This window comes from Amblyomma maculatum, chromosome 5 (genome assembly GCF_055883805.1).
Source record: "Amblyomma maculatum isolate TAMU_Amacu chromosome 5, ASM5588380v1, whole genome shotgun sequence".
Classification (NCBI taxonomy): domain Eukaryota; kingdom Metazoa; phylum Arthropoda; class Arachnida; order Ixodida; family Ixodidae; genus Amblyomma; species Amblyomma maculatum.
Window position 1 is genome coordinate 48736372 of NC_139348.1, and position 6000 is coordinate 48742371.

A 6000-nucleotide genomic window follows, 5' to 3' on the forward strand; every position below is an offset into this window, starting at 1 on the left:
CTCGTCTCATATGGCGCGGCCCAGGTGTCCAGGGAGAATGTGTGTGAAGGATACTGCGCCTTTCCTACACACCAATTACCAGTTTAGGTGCTGATGATGGTGGTAAAACATTTATTGAGGGAACCAAGGTGTACTAAAGGTTTGCAACTGTTCCTGATCCCGGGTGATGTCCGTCACGCCGTGCCTGGCAGCAACCACTTCTACCCTGCCGACAAGCCTCTGCTACGAAGCCAGGTCCAAGCTGTAGGCAGCGATCTCCGAACCCTCTTGATACGTGAGGCCCCAGTGGGGCGGCGGCTGAAATCCGTGCATATAAACAATGTCAAAAGTGGCCCTGAGTGCGCCGCATAGAGCATGTGAGGTTCTAAGGGCCGGGGTGAGCCCAGGCCAATTAAGTAGGAGAGGGAAAATTTTGGCTTGTAGCTGTCACCAGATTATTTGATGGGGTTTTAGAGAGCGATGTGAGTTGGCGGATATTTCGGCAGAAATTGCAAGGCTGTCCTGTAAGCGCGATGTAAATTCATGTTAAAGAGCCCCATGTGGTCAAAATGCCCGGAGCCCTTCCGCACGGCGTCTCTCATAGCCTGGGTCGTCCTGGAAAAGCGCAGTGCATGCCTCACTTCCCGGTGGGCACTACATGCATTTCACATGCAAATTTCAGACGATTTCGTTAAACTCTGAGCATCCGGATGAAAGCTTTGACACTAAAAATTGATTCTGCCTTTTACTTTCTTGATTCGCCCTCATAAGAGTCGAGCTGTAGCCCCTTTGACGTTCATGTGAAAGTCAGACTCGTCCCCGCCGGCAGAACGTAGCGTTCTACGCATCACCCTGTTGTTGCCAGTCGCTATGGCTGACCTCGCTTCGATGACAAAATGCACGCTGTAATTCAGCACATTTTTTAGTTACACACTCGATTTTAGCAGGCCTAGCTCAAAATGGTCTTCCAGCCGTTCTGAAACCGTTTAAAAAATGCTCAGAAGGTAACAGAAATGGATAATAGCTTTACATGGAGTTAAATGCCTTTAAATGAATTTTCGTGACAGTTCCAAATAACTTGAAGTAATTTAGTACGACATTTCTCGTGATGAAAAATATTCTTGCGGGAGTGGTATGTATTTAGCATTTTCTTCACAGCGGATAATTTATTGGTGGAAATAAGCATTTACGCATCTAGTGATCTATAAAACAACCTTGTGTATAACATTTTGGTAAACTGGCAATATTTGCCAATGTTTTAGAGCGCCCTCTTTACTTCGTGTAAATTAAATCGTGTTTGACATTTTCGGACCATTATGCTAAAGCTATCTTTCAGGATTTGCTTATAGCACAATAACACTGCAAAAATTAAGAGTAATATGTATAGATACCCTCTTTGCCTTGATCTTAGGCCACGTTGAAGGCAGCTTGTCAGCAGTTGCGCCTTTTGAGAGTCAATTTGCCGGTTATGTTAGTTGTGCTGCACGCTTTTCTTACCGGCAGTGTAGCACTTCGCGCTAGTTTTGAGGATGTTGGGAAGTGTTCTTTAAGAGGGGGGGTGACAAGACATACAAGACATAGAAATCGTCTGCGGCACAGGAGCGATTGTTCTGTAGTACTCTTAAAAATTTGCGGCATAGTAGGACTATTCCATACACTTACTGCAGTCCCAGTTATTCATAGTTATTCATAGGGTTATTCATAGACATGCATAGATGTCCTTCGGAAAGTTATCGACCAGCCTGTGGCGTGGACTACTAATAATGGCTCAGTAGATATCGTTGCATGTTGTGCTCGCAGCATTACACCCCTCTTATTATTCTGGCCCTTTCAGTGACGTCATCTTCGTGCTAGCGGCGGACACAGCGAGCAAGGGTTTGCGCACAGTGATCACTTTCATGTTGCTGGGACACCTCTCCGCCAGCATTGGTGTCGATGCCCACATGCTCGTCGACCCGGGTGTGTCTTTTTAACTTATAATCTCGATTACATTTCGTGGAGCGTGCACGTTTTGCAAAATAATTGCAGAAGGTAAAACTATATGGGTTGAAATCTCGAAAGATTTAGCATTCCGTCAGTACTAACCAGCACATTATTCTCATTAAGAAACCTGCGGCGTGTAGAGAAATGTTTTATTATACAATGCATTTAAAAATTTTGTATTAACATTATTTCTTGGTGGAAATGCTTTCCGCGCCTTGCTTTTTTCCAGTTGATTTGTCTGTGTGCATGCTTCTTTTGTGCCTTGGCATCTTTCTTCCCAAAAACCAACGTTCGTCCCTATTAGTCATTTCGGTCCTGTTTCTTGAAGAGAGGCCTGAGAAGTCTCATCTTGTCTAGCGTTTGACATCTGCAATCCCACACTTCAACGCGCGCCAAGGAACGCTACGCGACAGCCGCCGCCGTGACACTTTGTCCACGACGGTATCAGCCATTAAAGGCTTTCGCCTTAATATGTCGGCCACTGCGCACTTTTCACACATGCAGAGTCGGACCATGAAGTGAGCATTATGCCCCAGGCCATTAGTGCGGTGCCGTGGCACCAGTTCTGGGGTCAAGTCCACTCCTTATGGCTCATCTCCACGGTGCTCCCCAAGTTTGTGAGTATGCACATTGTGACTACGTTCCTTTTCTGCCATGGAGCAGAATGCTGTCTGACTATCCAGTTTAAGTCTCAAAGATGCACATTCGCTCGAAGTGACAGGGTGCTCGAGGGCAACGGATTAATGTCTTCCTGCTGTGATCCCTTAACCTGTGTGCGCAGCGTTTTTTTATATTTTTTCCGAATCGAAATTGAGGTACCTTAACCCTGAGTCCGTGAGCCTGATTTTAACAGCCAACTGTCAAAGCCAAGGAGATACCGCGGAAAAATGGCGTAGTGGTGTGTCCGTGTGCAGGGGCTTTGGAGTCTCGTGTTGTGGTGTCTGTTGCCCTGGTGCCCTAACTGCCTCGTTAACACGAAACCAAAACAAACTATCCGAAAAAAATCGAGGCAACTTTGTCTTCCCGAGCTATCATATTGTTACGAGGCGCCAAGCCGATGAAAAGAGAACAGAAGAGAGAGTTGTTGTTGTTGAAAACATTTATTGTCCAACAGAGAAGGACCACACCGCCTCGACCGCTCTGTCTCACCCCTCTTTAAGGGCGAGGGGACTTAGCGGAGAGAGAGATGAAGTTCGATGATCGTGAGATGACGTTTAATGAAATGTTGGCTGGCCTAGCACGAGCGCGCCTGCCCGCGCTACTGCTCGCTTCTTCCTCGTCTATAACATCCCCCGGGGCCACCGAGCGATCGTCCCGATCGTGGACGAGGAAGTTTGTCGATGTTGATGAGTCCATGACATGATGATTGGCGTGACCGGATCGCTGAGGAGGCAGAAGACAACTGCTTGCCGCCATGATTCTTGGATAAAGCCTGGCCTAGGATGCTTTCGGACCGCTGGTCTCCAAGATCCGATAGCCGAGGCTAAGGCACGCACCGCATGACATGGGCAGGGGTCATGTGTTCATGTGTGGCGGCGTCTTGGGTCGTTGGGGTCTCAGGTCGGCAAATCGGGTCAGTAGATCGTATTCAGATATGTGGCGCAAACAAACACAAACACAGGACAAGATACACACCACACGCGCACGGTGGTGTGTACCTCCCCTCCCGCAGCAAAGCCAATTCAGGGGACACGAGCGCGGACAGCGATGACGAAGAGGAGGCCTGGCTCGAGGCCCTCGAGTCGGGCAGGCTAGAGGAGGTGGACGACGAACTGCGCAAGACGAAAGACCCGACCCTTATGACGGCCAGGCAGCGGGTACTGCTTGAGAGCAAGTCGCTCAAGGACAAGGAAGAGGACAGTCCCACGCCGCTCCAACAGGTGGAGCCCGCTAAGGAGATGACAGAGGAGATGATTCAGAGGAGGATGCAGCGTGCCAAGAAACGCAAACAGCAGGTCGAAGAAAAGAAGGAGAAGGACAAGAAGCAGACTATCGAGCGGCTACTCAAGAAATCAGACTCGCGGCTCAGAGCTGGAAAAAAAGCTGGCCAAGAAGGCTGATGCGCCACCCAAAGTGTCACTAGTGCGCAGTGAGGCTGGCACAGTGCTCCTGTTCCCCACTGGTGTGCCATTCCCTCTGGCACCTGCCGGTCCTCGAGAGTACCCCCAGCGGACACTGTGTGGCATTAAGGGCTGCACCAACCCGAAGAAGTACTCTTGTTCCAAGACTGGTGGGACTTTGTGCATCCTGGAGTGCTACAAAGCAAACATGCTGCAAATGTGTGTGTGAGCAGGCGTTCATCAGTTTTTCTAAGATGCCAACTGGATTTCATCACATTGCTATGTGCTGAATTGGTGGTCAGTAGAGTCACATGATCATCGGTTCTCGCTGTGTCTTGTGATCGTGTGGGTGGGGTCTCGGTAAGTCTCCTTCGGCATGTGTTGTCAGGGCGGGGGGACGGTGTGGAGGAATGGCAAGGTCACTTCGGGTGCGTCAGGCTGGGGAACAGCCAGATGATGCGCTGCATGGAATTCGCTGCCGACGGCGCAAGCAGACACAGGGCACCGAAGCTCCGGGCTAGGATGATGATGGAGGATGACATACCCAGCGCCTGCAACCAAATGTTACGAGGCGGCAAGCCGATGAAAAGAGCAGAACAGAGAAGAGAGATAAAATTCGATGACCGCGAGATGACGTTTAATGAAATGTTGGCGGGCCTAGCGCGAACGCGTCTGCCCGTGCCACTGCCCGCTTCTTCCTCGTCTGTAACAATATAATACCCTGCATCTGTGATCTTTGTTGCATCGAACAAATGGAATGTCACAGGAATCATGGTTGTGCATTGTGCATAGGTTTTACTTTGTTCTTGTGCCGCCAAAACCAGTATGCTCATGAGGGATACACTAGCGAAGTTGACTTAGCCAGTGTATCGCGAAATTTAACTTCGTCCCATTTTGACTACAATGAGTGTCTAACCTAATTTAAGTATGGCCAATTCAGTGGTGCCTTACAAATTTAACTGGACCAACCCCACAATATAGACCCCTGTCCCCCCGAAATTTGGTTTCGTCCGAGCTTGACCAAATTAGCATCTAACCTAATTTGAATATGGCCAACGCAATGCCGACTTCCATATTTTGGTGGGCCACCCCATTTGTTACCTTGGTACCCAAACTTTTACTCGATTCGAACTTGACCATGTGGCACGGCAGCTAACCAAGGGCACTGAGCAAAGAAACACAAAACTCATAACGGAACTAGGCTCGGACCTCGCAATGCTTTCTCTTCGTGTAAGCTGTCGTAAGGGCGTGCACCCTGCAGTGTTTTATGTATTATACACACATCCGAATAGTATTCGGGAAATCATTGTCTGGAAAAGAGAGGGTTAGGAAAAACGGGATGAGCTTTGTCCAAGTGTCCTATTGCAGACGCTAAACAAGCAGTGTGTTAAATTATTACCATTTCAGTAAAGTGGCGCCAAAAGTGATGACTGCTAATCGCGGGATAACCGGCAGTCGCACCCTACCGCAGCTCAGTTCTGTCATGACGACAACCTTGGTCCCCTAGTTAAAGCGGGTGCGTGGAAGTTTCGGAAGCTTAATTCTCACCACTCTTGAAAGTGCCGCCACTATGGCCAGAGTCACTCCCTGCTTATATTTTTTTTTCTAACGCTGATAATGCGCCCGTTACAGTATACATTAGAGTTCGCTTGCCTGCACGTTTTAAATTTCCCCTTCTTCGCATCGCACCGCAGTTTATGGTGCCGGACATCCTCCTTGAGCTTCTGGCTGCCTCGCACCCTCTGGTGGTGGCCAATCGGACCCTCGTGCACTTCTTCCTCTGTGCGCTGCTCGTCACCGCCAGCACCCTGGTCTGCAGCCCCGTGAGTGTCTCCACGCTGCAGTGAAATTCAAAATATCAAACGTCGCAAGGTTTACATTACGCTCTTTCACGATCTTCTAGAAATAGATTTTAGGCCAACGTTTTGAGACCTATTGATGCCCTTCTCCAGGGGCGATTGATAAATGGGTGAGGAGC

At 49.0% G+C, this 6000-nt stretch overlaps 1 pseudogene; it reads left to right on the top strand.

Annotated features, from left to right (window-relative positions):
• Window positions 1-2475: 2475 nt before the first annotated feature.
• LOC146188274 (INO80 complex subunit B-like) lies at window positions 2476-4307 on the top strand (annotated as a pseudogene).
• Window positions 4308-6000: the final 1693 nt, after the last annotated feature.